The sequence below is a fragment of the Macaca fascicularis genome, chromosome 6 (assembly GCF_037993035.2).
Source record: "Macaca fascicularis isolate 582-1 chromosome 6, T2T-MFA8v1.1".
In the NCBI taxonomy this organism is placed as follows: Eukaryota; Metazoa; Chordata; class Mammalia; order Primates; family Cercopithecidae; genus Macaca; species Macaca fascicularis.
The window spans coordinates 164,568,899-164,586,840 of record NC_088380.1 but is presented as its reverse complement, the minus strand read 5'-3'; positions in this window follow the sequence as shown (position 1 = coordinate 164,586,840).

Here is a 17,942-nt window from a genome sequence, read left to right as displayed (position 1 = left end):
GTGGCACGATCTCGGCTCACTGCAACCTCCTCCTCCTGGGTTCAAGTGATTCTCCTGCCTCAGCCTCCTGAGTAGCTGGAATTACAGGCATGCACCACTATGCCTGGCTAATTTTGTATTTGTAGTAGAGAGGGGGTTTCTCCATGTCGGTCAGGCTGGTCTTGAACTTCCGACCTTAGGTGATCCGCTCACCTTGGCCTCCCAAAATTCTGGGATTACACGCGTGAGTCACCGCGCCCAGCCTTGGCTCATTTTAAATTTCTGTTCTGCTTACCTCGACACAGCGTCTTTAACAGATTCCATTTTCTCACCGTGGCCTTTTCAAGGGGAAAGCTCAGTAAGCCCTTAGACTTCATTATTTTTTATTTTATTTTTTATTCATTTCATGGCTAGAAAACAAAGGAAAATGCACACCATGGGAGTAAGTTAAGAAAATGGGAATTCAAGCTCACCTACCCCCCACAAAGAGAAGCAATTTATAACCAATGTGGTGTGCTATCACAAACTGAGAATTACGGTTGTCTCTCAAAGAACTCGCGGCATCAAATGTGTAAAAGCATGAGAGCGCTCGGTTGTGTGTGACTCCTTTGTTAAATAAAAGAAAACTTCACCTTGAATTCTACACAGAGATTATTACTGTATTTATGGGATGTAAGATCCCATTTACCCCCAAAACTATATAAAAATTACCACCATGACTACCTCATCTAATATGCTCATATTACAGATGGAAGGTCAAATACCAACAACTTAAAATGACAGATTAGTTCAATGACAGAGGGAAGTGGTTCCGTAGGGAAGGACGGGTTGTACCGTTTATGTAAATAGGACAGCATTCATATAAAAATCCAGCAGGGGGCGAGTGCGGTGGCTCACGCCTGTAATCCCAGCACTTTGGGAGGCCGAAGCGGGCTGATCATGAGGTCAGGAGTTCGAGACCAGCCTGGCCAACATGGTAAAACCCCGTCTCTACTAACAATACAAAAATTAACCAGGCGTGGTGGTGGGCGCCTGTAATCCCAGCTACTCAGGAGGCTGAGGCAGGATAATCGCTTGAACCCAGGAGGCAGAGGTTACAGTGAGCTGAGACCATGCCATTGTACTCCAGCCTGGGCGGCAGAGTGAGACTCCGTCTCAGAAAATAAAAAGCCAATAAAATATCCAGAGTCTGCTCAGAAAATAAACAGGATTATCATCACTGCCCTGAATCAACCAGTATCTTTCTATCCCCTCTGCTTCTGCTCTCATTTGAGCTCAGGATGACTTCTCACAGTTTTGTGGCCGCCTCCTCACTGGTTTCCACGTTTCTAGCCTCTCCATCTTTTCATATGTCTTGTTCATCACTCCCCAGCTCCTGGACTATCAATGGCTCCCCACTCCCACCTGAATCAAGTCCGGGTATTCAAGGTCATCTAACCATGGGCTACCTTTCCTGGCTTTTATTCTCCAGCTCCTCTCACATGTGCCAACCAAAGGAACCTGCTTCACCCTCTCAGCACATCTAGTGCCTGTTTCATCTCCCCTAACACTGCTCCCAGCCGGTGCTGGCACCAGGGCCATGGAGGTCTTCGCCTGGACTCAGGTTCTGTCAGTTGAAAACCCATTTTTCTCTATGAAAACTCAGTAACTCTAGGGGGAGGGATGGCTCGCTCTCTCCCTCCACTCGGATGATGGTATCAGTAACAACCATAGAGTAGAGGCACTCATAGCTGATAGCTCCCTCCTGGATGGAAACAATAATAGTAACATTATTACTGCAGTTACAGTAACCTTTATTGTCAGCCGTGTGCCAGGCACTGTGCTCAGAGGTTTACACCATTATCCCATCAAATTCTCATGATGACTAGTGAACTGGTATTAGAGTGAAGTTGCAGATTCTGTGTGGGTTTGATTGTAGAAGCAGGAATATGGCAGGTATTGGGTGGGATTAGACTTGCCCTTGAAAATTCCTTAAATTGCACGTGGTTTTGCATTAGTAACTCCACACAGCAATATATATGTATAAACGTGCAGTTATGTTCAATATACACTAAAGTGACTCTGAGTAGAGTACAATTTTATGACACTGGATCTGAGTTTGTTTTGTTTTGTTTTGTTTGAGAAAGGGTCTTACTTGTCTAGGCTGGAATGCAGTGGTGCAATCTTGGCTCACTGCAACCTCCACCTCCCAGGTTCAAGAGATCCTCCCACCTTAGCCTCCTGAGTAGCTGGGACTACAGGTGTGCACCACTACACCAGGCTAATTTTTGTGTATTTTGTATGTACATATAAATATATATATATTTGTTGTTGTTGTTTGGTAGAGACGGAGTCTCACCATATTGCCCAGGCTGGTCTTGAACTTCTGGGCTCAAGTGATCTGCCTGCTTTGGCCTTCCAAAGTGCTGGCTTTACAGGCGTGAGCCACCGTGCCATACAGCATACATTTACCCTTCTCAAAAAAAAATAAAATAAAAAGAATGGGCTCTCTTCTCACCATGTTTCAGTTGCACTAGGCTAAGTAGTAAGTGTGTTAGTCCTCATTTACCGGAAGAAGAAAGTGAGGTTTATAACCTGGTTGATAGACCGAGGAGAAAAGCATGGGCTATTTCCAGAGAATATGAAGGTAAATTTTCAAATATTTAGCACCACTAACACCAGATGAGATCATCTTTCTTAACACAAAACAGAGATCTGTGGTATGGGAAGAGGGTCTTGGGCTACATCTCATTGATTTAGATCAGTGGATGGGTGGAGGAAGCGAGGCCTGGCCCTGTACACCACATCAGAGCCCAGGAACCCAGGCAGAGTGCCCAGCCCTGTCAATCTTACCGCCTCCAAATAGAAAAGGAAAGCACAGCATGGAGCTGAGGATACGGTCTGTGGCTTGATGACAGGTGTCATCAGGACAGCCTGCACAAACCCACTACAGGAGGACCTCGTAGGTACGGTGCTGGTTTTTCAGTAGCTGAAGGCAACGTTCCCCCAGTGACTGGCACTTTGGGTTTTTTTGGTTGGTTTTTGTTTGTTTGGTGTTTTTGGGTAGATGAGTATTCTTAAATTTAATAATTACACACTGAACTTTCTTTTCTTTTCTTTTCTCTTCTTTTTTTTTTTTTTTTTGAGACAGAGTCTTGCTCTGTCACCCAGGCTGGAGTGCAGTGGTATCTGCAGTGGTATCATTATATAATGCTCCCTCTAGCCTCAACCTCCTGGGCTCAAGTGATCCTCCTACCCCAGCCTCCCAAGTAGCTGGTACCACAGCATGTGCCACCATACCTGGCTAATTTCTTTTTTATTTTTTGTAGAGACTGGGTCCCACTATGTTGCCCAGCCTGGTCTCAACTTCCTGGGCTCAAGCAATCTTCCTTCCTTGGCCTCCTGAGTAGCTGGGATTACAGGCATGAGCCACCACACCTGGCCCCACACCTAACTTTTTGATTACTTTTTTCTTTTTCGAGGTGGAGTCTCACTCTGCTACCCAGGCTGGAGTGCAGTGGTGAGATCTCGGCTCACTGCAACCTCCACCTCCCAGGTTCAAGTGATTCTCCTGCCTCCGCCTCCCGAGTAGCTGGGATTACAGGCATGCGCCACCACACCTGGCTATTTTTCTTTTTTCTTTTTGTATTTTTAGTGAAGACAGGCTTTTGCCATGTTGGCCAAGCTGGTCTTGAACTCCTGACCTCGGGTGCTCCACCTGCCTTGGCCTCCCAAAGTGCTGGAATTACAGGTGTGAGCCACCATACCCCCGGCCCTTTGAGTACTTTTTGTTCTCAGCAAGTGAGGCTGGCATTTGATTTATCGTAGCAATAGATAGGATCCTTTCGAAATATATCCATCTAAGTAACCATGAAACGTTTAAATAAAATTATTTCAAAAATACCAATACTGCGGAACTCTGACACGGCAAAAACTGTGCTGGGAATCTGAGAAAGGCAGAACTGTGGGGACACTGGCCCGTGAAGTGACTGCTCGTCTCCTGGAGACCGCTGACCAGTACTCCCAAGGGAAGCTCCAGGGACCGTCAGAGGCCAGGCTTTTCTGTTTAATGCATTTTCTATCCAGCTTCTTATGCGAGAAATGCCTTAAATGCTCTGCTGGTGCTGCTGGCAGTAGGTCTGCTCCCCATCAATATGGGGCACATCTTCTGCAAGAGCCCAGGTTTATGTCCGGTTGCCTCAGTGGTTCAGAGCAGTGATCTTCACATGAACCCTTGATGAATGACCAGATGACCCACTGGGAAACAACGAGAATTGAATATTTATTTGCACCTATTTTATCTGAAATATGGGAACATATATATGACTCATGATTAATATACAGCCTGACAATGGTACAGGTATCTATTTTATGCCTGGAGGTATCTATTTTATTTTGTATTTATTTATTTTTTGAGACTCTGCAGCCCAGGCTGGAGTGCAGTGGCACAATCTCAGCTTACTTCAACCTCCACCTCCCGAATTCAAGTGATTCTCCTGCCTCAGCCTCCCAAGTAGTTGGGATTATAGGCATGCGCCTCCACACCCGGCTAATTTTTGTATTTTTTGTAGAGATGGAGTTTCAGCATGTTGACCAGGCTGGTCTCGAACTCCGGACCTCAGGTGATCTGCCCACCTTGGCTTCCCAACGTGCTGGGATTACAGGCATGAGCCACCGTGCCCAGCAGAGGTATCTATTTTACATATATATATATATATATATATATATATTTTTTTTTTTTTTTTTTTTTTTTTTGAGACGGAGTCTCGCTCTGTTGCCCAGGCTGGAGTGCAGTGGCCGGATCTCAGCTCACTGCAAGCTCTGCCTCCCGGGTCTACGCCATTCTCCTGCCTCAGCCTCCCGAGTAGCTGGGACTACAGGCGCCCGCCACCTCGCCCGGCTAGTTTTTTTTTTTATTTTTTTTTAGTAGAGACGGGGTTTCACCATGTTAGCCAGGTTGGTCTCGATCTCCTGACCTCGTGATCCGCCCGTCTCGGCCTCCCAAAGTGCTGGGATTACAGGCTTGAGCCACCGCGCCCGGCGAGGTATCTATTTTATACTCGGAGGTGGTACACTAAAAACGATTTTACTGATAGGATGTTCAATCCAAAAGGTCTGGTCACTACCAGAGGTGAGAAACGAGTTGCTGAGCCCCAGCACGTGCACTGCTGTTTGTGGCTCTTTCTTCTCCACGCACTTGCTTTCTTGCGCCCTAGCTGCACCAGAAGGAGGGCAAAGAGAGAGAAAGCACAGGACCCTGACGAATCCACTCTTGCATAGAAGATGTGTGTCCAGGGGTCACCCTCTCATCTGAGGGCTCGAAGTCTGTTTTATTACAGTCCTTTGGAGATCCTCAAGACCCAACCATCTTGATCCAGTTCTAAATTTTAAAAAGGAAAGATCATAGATGGAGTGTGATCTCCAATTTTTCTTAGTAGTTTTTGATAATTCAGAATTTGTTTTTCTAATAAAATGGTTTACAAGGCCAAGCACTACGGCTCACGCCCAGCATTTTGGAAGGCCGAAACGAGAGGATCGGAAGTGAAAAGGATGGAAGCAGGAGGATTGCTCGAGCCCAGAAGGTCAAGACCAGCCTGGGCAACAAAGTGAGACTCCATGTCTATAAAAAAATACAAAAAAAATAAGCCAGGTGTGGTGGCATAGGCCTGCAGTACCGACTACTCGGGAGGCTGAGCTGGGAAGATCGCTTGAGCCCTGGAAGGTCGAGGCTGCAGTGAGCCATGTTGGTGTCACTGCACTCCAGCCTGGGCAACAGAGCAAGACCCTGTCTCAAAAAAAAAAAAAAAAAAAAACAGGTTTACAGTAGTTCATTTTTCTTAGACAAGACCTACTTAATAATATTCAAAGTGTCAGACACAGAGATTTGCAATGACAATTTGTAGATTATAATGCTGTTACAATACCAGTGACCCAGTGATCAAATGAAACAAAAGTAGAATGAGAATAGTTTATTTTGGGCCAGGTGCGGTGGCTCACGCCTGTAATCCCAGCACTTTGGGAGGCCGAGGTGGGTGGATCACGAGTTCTGGAGTTCGAAACCAGCCTGGCCAACATGGTGAAACCCCATCTCTACCAAAAATACAAAAATTAGCCGGGTGTGGTGGTGCACGCCTGTAGTCCTAGCTACTCGGGAGGCTGAGGCAGGAGAATCGCTTAAACCCGGGAGGTGGAGCTTGCAGTGAGTGGACATCGCACCACTGCACTCTAGCCTGGGCGACACAGTGAGACTCTGTCTCAAAAAAAAAAAAAGTTTATTTTATTTTATTTATTTATTTATTTTTTATTTATTTATTTTTTTGAGACGGAGTCTCGCTCTGTCGCCCAGGCTGGAGTGCAGTGGCGCAATCTTGGCCAATACAAAAAAAATACAAAATAATTTTTTGTATTTTTAGTAGAGACTGGGTTTCATCGTGTTAGCCAGGATGGTCTCGATCTCCTGATCTTGTGATCCGCCCACCTCGAAAAGTTTATTTTAAACCTTGTGGTACTTAGAGAAAACTATGACAATGAGAAATAGAAGCTTTTGTGAAGACTTTGAAAGGGCCTTCTCGTCTCTTTTGAGGACATGAAAGATGTACAGAACTAGCTTTTTCTTGTCCAAGTTCACTGCAAAACTCACAGCTCTTCTCGTCCTAATGCTAGGGAATCACTAGTACACTCCTTTGACTAAGATCCTTGATTAGCATCCATTTTGGGTTGGTGAACAAGGAAAGAACAACTACAGTCGTCCTCGGTATCTGTTGGGGATTGGTTCCAGGTCCCCAGTAGATACCACAATCCACAAATGCCCAAGTCCCGGATATAAAATGGTGCAGGATCTGCACATACCCTATGTGTCTCCTCCCATACACTTTATTATTTATTTATTTATTTTTGAGATGGAGTCTTGCTCTGTCACCAAGGCTGGAGTGCAGTGGTGCGATCTCAGGCTCACTGCAACCTCCATCTCCCAGGTTCAAGTGATTCTCCTGCCTCCACCTCCTGAGTAGCTGAGATTACAGGCACGCACCACCATATTCAGCTAATTTTTGTACTTTTAGTAGAGATGGGGTTTCACCATGTTGGCCAGGCTGGTCTCGAACTGCTGACCTCAAGCGATCCGCCCCCCTCGGTCTCCTAAAGTGCTGGGATTACAGGTATGAGCTACCACGTCCGGCTTGTTATTTATTTTTTATTTATTTCTTTTCCTCAGAGATTCCTGTTCTGAAACTCCCATATACTTTACGTCATCTCTAGATAATTTATAATATCTAATATAATGCAAATGCTATGTAAATAGTTGTACTGTATTTTTATTTATATCATGTTTGCTGTTGCAGTTTTTTTTCTGAATATTTTCCATCAGCTTTTGGTTGAATCCGAGGTTACGGAACCCGCAGATACGGAGGGCTGAGTGTATTTATTTGAATGTGATAGTAACTTTATTCACCAAAATAGTTCATTTATTCATATAAGGATCTGCTTATATTTAATCTTTTCCTGTCTCATTTGAAAAGAATGTTCTTAATCTACCTCTGAGACATAATTCAGCTTGTGCTCAGAATTGCATACAAATATCGGTTCCTAAGGGTAAAAAAGAAAAAAGTGCCAATAAGCCCACCAGATAAGGGACCCATTCAAATGTTGCTGGAATGCTGTTTAGTTCCCAATTAAGAGATGAAGGGGGTCTTTTCTGATGTTTTCCCTTTGAGACCCAGGAGAAACGATATTTTTCTACATATTCAAGCAGCACCTATGGGTCAGATTTATCACCTAGGCTAGGCTGCTCTACCAAAGAACTTAGCATCCGTGGGGCAATGTAGAAATTTATGAATATTTTAAGTTCCATCAACACATCGCAAAGGTGCTGAAACAGATTGGGAATACATAAAACATAGCTGTTACCACTTGCGGAGCATGACAGTGATGGGAAAGAAGTAACAGAATGAGAAATAGCTCTCTGCAGTTTTTCACCTACCTGAACACACACTAACAGCAAAACACACACCCATTCATTTTATAGGCAGACTGCAAGCAACTAATAATAATGAAAACAACGGTGACATCATAATGCTATCAACCATTTCCCTTCAGTCTCTTTCCTGCCACTCTCACCACACCCGGCATCCCCGTATCTCTCCCCTCACTGCCTTCTGCATCCACCCACTCTAAAAGGACACAAGGCGGAAAACAACCGGTAAAACTGGGAAGAACAGCTTTCGGTCGTTCGAGACCCTGCTGTTCATCTGCAAAAGTCACTTTCCTTGGAGAGACCTTCCCTGATGACTTACAAAGAGCTACCCCAGACACTCTCTATCACATTCTCCTGTTTTTTTTTTCTTTCTTCCTTTTTTTTTTTTGAGATGGAGTTTCACTCTTGTTGCCCAGGCTGGAGTGCAATGGTGAGCTCTTGGCTCCCCGCAACCTCCGCCTCCTGGGTTCAAGCGATTCTCCTGCCTCAGCCTCCCAAGCAGCTGGGACTACAGGCGCCCACCACCACGCCCAGCTAATTTTTGTGTTTTTAGTAGAGATGGGGTTCACCATGTTGGCCAGGCTGGTCTTGAACTCCTGACCTCATGATCCGCCCGCCTCTGTCTCCCAAAGTGCTGGGATTACAGGTGTGAGCCACTGCACCCGGCCTCCTCTTTCTTTTTTTTTTTTTCATGGCGCTTTGCATCATCTAAAGTTCTTATTTATATTTTCTTTCTAAGTGGATGGTCCGTCTCCCCCAGTAGAATGTAAATGCCATGACAGCGGGAACTTGTCTGTCCCGTTCACCCAGTGTCTCCAGGTTAGAACACTGCCTTGTCCTAGAAGGAGCTTAGCAAATCAATGTTGACGGGATAAATACCGCGGAATATGCAAAACACAGGGAAAATAAGAGCAGAAAAAATTACAAAATTTAGAATTGGAAGGAACCCAAGAAGAGCTGTTTGGTAGATTCTGATGTTTGCAAGGATATACAAGGAGACACTACAGGCAATCCACAACAGTGTCTAGTAAGTAGATAATAAGCACTCAATAAATGGTGGCTAGTGTTTTATATTTTTTGAGTTAGGAATCTTGCTGTGTCACCCAGGCTGGAGTGCACTGGTGTGATGACAGCTCACTGCAGCCTTGAACTCCTGGGCTCAAGCAATCCTCACACCTCAGCCTCCCAAATAGCTGAGACTGCAGGTGCGCACCACAGAATTCAGATGATTTTTTTTTTAACTTTTTGTAGAGATGGGGGTCTCACTATGTTGTCCAGGTTAGTCTTGAACTCCTGGCCTCAAGTGATCCTCCCACCTCAACCTCCCAAAGCACTGGAATTATGGGCATGAGCCTCTACACCTGGCTGGCTATTATGTTTCAAAAAATTTATTATGTGGCCACGTGCGGTGGCTCATGCCCGTATTTCCAGCACTTTGGGAGGCCAAGGCAGGCAGATCACCTGAGGTCAGGGGTTCAAGACCAGCCTGGCCAACATGGTGAAACCCCGTCTCTACTAAAAATACAAAAATTAGCCAGGTGTGGTGGCACATGCCTGTAATCCCAGCTGCTCAGGAGGCTGAGGCAGGAGAATTGCTTGAACCCAGGAGGCGGAGGTTGGAGATTGTGACAGTGCATTCCAGCCTGGGCGACAAGAGTGAGATTCTGTCTTAAAAAAAAAAAAAAAAAAAAAGTTATTATTCTGAGCCAGAAAAATGACCTGGCCTCAGAATTTGACAGTGTTCTTTCCAAACTCAACACAAGGATTTGGTTCGTCTTACTTAACCCTGATCCCAGAAATAAAATTCTACTCTGAGCCTGAAAGCTGCCCGTCCCACCCCAGCAATAGTCCCAGCAGCTCTGTGCATTAGCAATACAGGGCTAGTGCTGCGATCCACAGTCTCCTTTGAGAATATTGGGTGGAAAATCCCTGCAGTGTTGGCCCTGGCTGTCTTTGTTCGCATTGTTTGCTTTGAAGACCTTAACTCGGTGCTGAGAAATCAATAAGCAGGGATGCTGCTGCCCTGTTATGTGTCTCCTTCTGAGTCTCCTGTGGGAGGCTCACCTTACTCCAACACACTGATAAGTAGTGAAGTGCCCAACTCTGTCTGCAAATTAGGGCTCTTGTAAGTAATCAAGGAAGACCAAGTTTTGCTTGCTGTGGATTTCCCATCCAGAGTGTCATTAGATAAAACGAAAGTACACATTACAGGTTTGGGTAATGAACGAACCTCAAGTTAGCTTTGCTGTGATAGGGTTATCAGTCATTGCAAAATTAATTATTTAGGAAAGCACTCTTTACAGGGGATTTTCATTTAATTTTTGCTCCTTGATGTTTGTATATAAAAATGACTAATCCATTGGACATTGCTATTGTATTTGTGCATCTATCACTACTGGGCCTTTTTTTTTTGGTAATTGGTTTATTAATTATAGCATCTTAATGATCTGTTTAAAATAAATAAACCATTTGCACCATTTCAAAGGTATTTTGTGAGGCTCAGCTGATATTAAAATAGCACTAGCCTTATGTGCTTTTTCAGCAAGTGACCTAATTAGTTAATAAAGTAATTGAATATTAAAAAGGATGTTGCAAGTGATTAAAATTTAAGAGCCTTCAGAATGTTATTAAAGCTATAAATCCTACATCACTGTTTTAATTTGCATAGCTACAGAATTACTAATGGCCCCACGTGTACACGGGGCTTGGCAATTAGTCCTTTAACAAAATGTTGGTGATGTCGAGGTACCAAATTCTTTCAACCTCTTTTGATAGCTAAATAGAAATCTGCTTTTGACAAATTACATATCTAACTGTTGAAATTGCTTCTTGCTCCCTTCGACAGGTATGTACATTCATTTATCCAACAACAAATATCGGTGAAAACCTTTCGTGCTCAAGTAACTGTGCTAGGTATCGGGTAGAACAGTGAGAAAAACAGACACAATCCTTGTGGAGTTGCATTTTGGAACTGGTTGGGCGGAGACACTAGTCGTGTAGTCCCCGAATTCATGCATAATTACAAAAAAGGCGATGAGGGGTTGTGAAAAAAAGTGTCAGATTCTTCAAGGGGATTTTTCTGGGAAAATATGACCTTGTCTGATAGATTAGGAACCGAACACTTAATTTCAGTCGAGGAGACTGGGACTTTACACAGTAGAGGACTCTTGTTCAAGCAGGAAATGCTTGATGAATCTGCCAAGAAGGTGTAGGAAGGACTGGCTGGAGTAGTTTCTTACCAACAGCCATCATGCCTTCCTGCCTACGGGATTCCCAGTTTTGTTTGGGTACAGGGGCAGGGCTAGGGCAGGGCTATGCCTAGGGAATGTAGGCTGAGGCCCAGGGATGAATGATGAATGCTCTTACCAGTTATTTTAATCCCATTCCTCTTTGCCTGTGGCTGCTTTAAGGTGGATGTATTCCGGGAAATCTAAGAGGCTTTGTGGAATAATTTCCCTTCCTGGTAAAAAAGAGACACACAGGGAGGACACTCCTTTCTTCCATACCTTTGGATGTTATCGTGAGTGAAGGTGATGACTGGAGCTATGGCAGCCTTATTGAGACCATGAAGGGGAAGACAAAACAAACCAACAAAATGCCACACCCAGCTGGGTGCGGTGGCTCACACCTGTAATCCCAGCACTTTGTGAGGCCGAAGCAGGCAGGTTGCTTGAGTCCAGGACTTCGAAGCCAGCCTGGCAACACGGCAAGACCCCTGACTCTACAAAAAATACAAAAATTAGCCAGGCATGGTGGTGTATGCTTACAGTAGCAGCTACTTGGGAGGCTGAGGCAGGAGGATCACTGGTGCCTGAGAGGCAGAGGCTGCAGTGAGCCGTGATTGCACCACTGCATTCCAGCCTGGGTGACAGAGCAAGACTCTGTCTAAAAAAAGAACAAGAAAACAACCCCCGCCCTCCCCGCCTCCCGCCACACACACACATTCCCTAAACCTGAGCCTTGATATTGTTTGGTTGCTGAACCAACTCTGACAACTTTGGATGTCTTAATGTATGAAATAGTAAGTTTTAGTTGGGTACTCTGTTTCTTGAAGCCTAAAGCATCTCAACTGAACCAGATAGGTCAAAAATGAAGACTCTAACTTCTTCTTCAAGTCACTTAAAAAAAAAAAGACTCTAGAAGCTAAAAGACAAATAAGAGGCTTATATAATTGTCCAGGTGAGCAGTAGTAAAATAATAAATTATGGTGGGGTGGGACAGAAGGAATGGAAAGTCAAGTCAAGAGCAGAGCGAAGGCATCGTGGACACAGAATCCACAGAATTTGCCGCTTTAGCTATCAGGGTACCAGGTAATAGCAACTCTCATTCACTGAGTATTTCCTACATGCCAAGCATCATTCTGAGCGCTTTTCAATTCAGTGTCTCATGGAATCATTTCAACAGCTCTATAAAGTACTACTCATTGTCACCACGATTGAATTCTGTTTTTGTCGTGGCTTGATTTCCCAAATCAAACCCCAGTAGCCTCTCCTACCACCAGTGGGCAAAAGCAGATGAGTTTCTCCATAGTCTTCAGATTTCCTGAGACAGCTGCTGGCTAGAGTACTGCTGTCAACATTTTTTGCTTCACATGGAAAATAATAACACTTTAAGCCACACACTGGAATACATTGAAGAGGACTTGGGGTATCTATATGGGACTTGGCAAAAGCCTCCACTATATAAGAAAATAAAGCTCAAAATGTAAAGAACACATTAAACACTAAAGTTTTACAAAATCCTCCCAAAATAACCTCTTCAATTTTTAACAAGAAATTTGCATTTACTTTAATTTAATATATTATTATTTTTGAGACGGAGTCTTGCTCTGTCATCAGGTTGGAGTGCAGTGGTGTGATCTCGGCTCATTGCAACCTCTGCCTCCCAGGTTCAAGCGATTCTCCTGCCTCAGCCTCCCGAGTAGCTGGGAATATAGGCGCGCGCCACCACGCCCAGCTAAGTTTTTGTATTTTTAGTAGAGACGGGGTTTTACCGTGTTAGCCAGGATAGGCTCAATCTCCTGACCTTGTGATCCGCCCACCTCGGCCTCCCAAAGTTTTGGGATTACAGGCGTGAGCTACCACACCCGGCTTGCATTTGCTTTTATGAACATAGCTTTTTTTTTTTTTTTTTTTCTTTCTCTTTTTAAGACGGAGTCTTGCTCTGTCACCAAGGCTGGAGTGAGTGGCATGATCTCAACTCACTGCAACCTCCGCCTCCCAGGTTCAAGTGATTCTCCTGCCTCAGCCTCCAGAGTAGCTGGGACTATGGGCACACTCACCACCATGCCTGGCTAATTTTTGTGTTTTTAGTAGAGACAGGGTTTCACCATGTTGGCCAGGCTGGTCTCGAACTCTTGTCCTCAAGTGATCCACCTGCCTCAGCCTCCCAAAGTGCTGGGATTACAGGCGTGAGCCACCGCACCAGCACATAGCTTTTTAATATCTGATTTTATGTTTAAAACAGCAATTCCTAAACAGACTTCTTTTAATCCCATCAAGACTTTTTAACAATGGTCTCTTCAAGCTCTTGGTAGTCACCACTAAGATAAACTTTGTTCACACAAGTAAGTCATGTAAAAAAAGTAAAACATTTTTTGAAATCATCCCAAATTTTACAACATCTGAGTCATATTTTAAGAAACAAATAGTTCTTCCTTTTCTTTCATTGACAACTGCAGTGTTGAAATTCCTGCAATCATGTGAACGACTTTCAAATCGAATGGAACTTTCTGAAAGTATTTCAAAATCATGACAATGCTTTAATGTGTGGACCACTCACACATAGTTACTAAGCACAGCCAGTTTGGACACCACAGAAAGGGCACGCCAGTCACAAACAGCTGAAAGAATCTGATATATGTGGTGACAGGTTCAATGCTGTGCCTGCCAAGAAGTGTCCCCATCCCTGGCACAGTTGAACTTCCAGCTGGTTCCACGTTGGCCTAACGCTGTGCTTCTTGGAGGGCCAGCTTCACTGACTTGCAACCTGGACAGCTGCACAGGACCCTGTGCTTGGAAAGACCCTATGCTTAGTTTAATGTTCTGATGCCGCCATCTTGAAATTCTTAATAATTTTTGAACAAGGGGCCCTGCATTTTCCTTTTTCACTGGGCTCTGCAGTTTATGTAGCTGATGCCTGGCATCTTGGGCAACTGGAATACGAACTCCTTTAGTAGCTACCCTGCGCCCTTGCTCATGATGGGCAGTGGCCTGTGCTACCACAGGTGAAGCAACTTCTTAGCCGCTGCATTCAACTCATTGACATGGAGCATAACAATGTGGATGTCATCAGGCTCTGCAGGTTCCATGTTCACAGGACCGTGGGCCACACCTTTGTACCTTCCTCCATTTGGCCACCTTCAAGAGACCCTGATGTAGCTGTTGATTGTTGTGGCTGGAAATAACTGACCCAGAGGTTCTAGCTGCCCCAAGAGGCGAGACATCAATATCATACCCCAAGGTGCACCGACTTGCCATTTGGACCATCCCGTGTAGGATGCGTCCCCAAGTATGTTACTTAAGATCTCTGTGACCTGAGATAGGTCTACTGAGTCCTTGCTACAGTGTGTTTCAAAATGAAGACTAAGTATTGGATTTTGAATACCTACTCCGCCCGAGAGGCTGGATATGAGACAAGATCCCTGATGATTCTAGCTGAGGACTGAAATGAAAGGTAATGCTGGAAGGAAATGTTTAGAATCCTTCCCGGTTCTTCATCTGGCATGTGGGGGGTTAAAACAGTTTCTTTTAAATATTTGTTTGAGCTGGAATCTCTTATATTATTCGTAGGTTGGTGTCATAACTTCACTTTGGTCTCTATTATATACAGACATACATATATATATATATATATATGTATATTTTCAACCTACATTATTTAAATACAAGCAAAAACAGTTCCAAGCCAGTGAAGACAAATGACTCCCAGCACAGGGGAGGGCAGCTTCTGCCAAAATACTTTGCATGGAGCAACAGATGTGCTCAGATTGGCTCTGGGGACAGGCAAGGAGACGGGGGCAAGAGGACTTGGCTGAGGCATAACTGGACCTGACAACAGTAGATAAGAGGCTGTAGCACTGGACCCCAGATTCTTCCTCCAGAATACCAAATTAGCTCATCACTTTCTGCCTTCAGAGGCAAAGATCAGAAGTATGCATCAGTCTTAGCACAAAGCCCTACCAACAGAACCCTCATAGATTATTTTTCAATCAACACTATTTTTCTACTATTTTACATACATTTATACACAACGCTCCCTGATTACACAATCTTACTGTTCCAGCAAGTATCGTGCAAGAGAACTTTGTAGATGTTAACATCATGGGGTCCTTTGCCTGGTTTTCACTGTGTGTGCCTGTGTGTGTGTGTGTGTATATGTGTTTTTGTGTGTATGTGTGCTCGTGTGTGGACATGTGTATGTGTGAGTGTGCGTATGTATGTGCTTGTGCATATGCATATGTATTGCGTGTGTGTGCTTGTGTGTACGTGTGCACGTATCTATGTGCGTGTGTGTGTGTGCATGCGTATGTATGTGTGCACATGTGCATTCATGCGTGCAATCCTTTACGGAAGCTCTTGTGGTTAAAGTAGTCATCGGGTGCATGAACAAAGGAAGAAAAGCTATGACTACTTTCTCACCTCTTAACATTCTGATTTTCTAGTCTACGTAAGTCCTTCTGGCACTTATAAAATAGGCTGGCCCTCTTGCTACCAATTAGTGGCTTTTCAAGGATGATGAGAAAGCTCTAAAAGTGGGATAATAAGAGGAGTGGCTGCGGTGGGAATCATAAGATAGGGGAGACGCAAGAAGGAAAGTGGAGCTATTCACCTTCTGGCCTTTCTACTTCCCAGACCACTTTGTGTTTCTTGCCAAATGTTCTGTCTTATGGAATATTCGAGCCCAGATCTTTATGGGAGGCAAAGCTCCTTGGCAGGGTTCATCTCTGGGCCTGCGGTGGGGAGGGGAGGACCCTTGGGATCTCACATGCAGACTGTGGCTCAGCTCCAAATGAGGCTGCACACCAGTCACACACACGCAGAGAGGACTGAACGCTGTCCATTGTTCCAGCTGGATTTTAAAAATACACCAGAACTTTTACAACTCTGCTCTGACGTGTCTTCATTTTTTAATGTATTAGAAATCTGAAATAATGGAAGTGGCTAGGCTGTCTCTCAACCTCGTGTCTGTGTTTTCCCGTTTATTCATCTTCCAGGGCACATTTTCATAACGGGATTGGATGTAACATGCCCAGTTAATTAGGGAATACATTTTTATTACCAACACCACTCTTGGTTATATCTTGATCTCCATAAGGAACTGGCTGACCAGGGGAGATGAGCGTCAACTGGCTTATGACTGAAGAAGAACAAAGATGTTGTGCAGTCAACATCTGCTTTGCATGTTTGTGCTTTATCATAAAACATATGATAGTGATAGGACATGTAAGAAGCACCATGTTAATGAGTGCCAGTGGAGGGTGTGAACAAAAGCCATGGATGTTGAGCAAAAGCGAGAGGTAAATTAAACCCTGGATTTTGTTCAGAGTTTAGTTTTTATAGCTACACATTTATGGCTAGTAGAAAGGTTCTTGGTATTGAAATTGCTTTAAGAATAATAATTTCATCACTTCAAGTGTGAAACTCCCCAGTCACTGATCCCAGCTCTTCCCACTAAAGCAGGTGTTTTATAATATTGTTTTTGTGGATGGTACCATTTTATTGCCAGTGTGAATATTATGTAACATATGCAGATTATATACATGCAACATTTATTAACACGCACTGCATTGATCACAGTGGCCCAGAAACTGTTTGCAGATGGCACAAAGACATTTTAATTTCAATAGTTATTATATTTATTCTAATGTGGACTTTCATTTAGGGCAAGTTTCCCGATTTTCCATTGGCGGTAGTGATGTACAGCTTCCTTGTAAGTGAGGCAGCAGCCTTACACGTGTGGCACTGGTTACTTTGAAAAGTGAGTCACTTTTAAAACTGGTAACTTTTTAAGAGTGAGTCAATTTATAGAATTTATTGAACAATCTTGAATATATAAAAATGCACTGGTCTGCTTAGGATAAGGCAAAAATCATGAAGGTGCTCTGTCAATGACCCAAGTTTTGGAACAATGGGCTATGTAATAAGAAGATGTAGGCTTTGTGTTGGGTTTGTGATAGTGATGATAGCTACACTAAGCCAACCTAGTGACCAGTGCCACATGTGTAACGCTGCTGCCTGATGCCCCGGGAGCGTGCCTTCCACGTGACACTAATTGGCCCACACAGGAGAGAAACCATGACCTTGTCCTCATTAGCCACATGCTCAGACCAGCTGAGCTAGCTCACTCTGGGTCACTGGGGTCCCATGTAGGAAATTACCATTCTAGTGCCCTGTGACCCCCTCATAACCCCAACTAATGAATGTCCTGTGGAGCCTAACGTCGTTCCTGGGGGAACACACAGCTCTCCCAGCAGTGGAGAAGTTGGTAACATTCTGAAGTTTTAACCCAGGGAGAGCCAATTGAGGAAACATGGAGAACTCAGGAAGCCTAGAAACAATCTTTCAAACACCTGCCTGCTGGGAAAAAAGGAGGAAAACGTCCAGCTCTGTCTATCTGTTTGCCAGGTCTGGTCTCAGGACGCAGAATGGAAGCACAGGGAAGTTAAGAAAGCCGTGAGCATGGCACAGCGTGTTCATCAAGCATAAATGATATTAGGTGATTGCTGTATGAGCTGAGTACTTTATACCAACAAACCTATGAAGAAGGTGGTACTATCCCTATATTAGGGATCAGGAGTTTCCTGAGGTAGTAAGTGAAAGAGCTCGGGATCCTCCCAGGATTCCCATCCTTTGGAAATTAATACAAGTTGAAGGGCAATTTTACAAGCTGGACAGACGGCTTGCCAAATGCCTCCTTTAGCTCTTAGGAGAAAGATACAGTCGTTCAAGTAGTAATTTTTTTTTTTCTGTAGCTTTAGGCACTTCCATAGTTTAGCCTTGAGAAGAGTTTC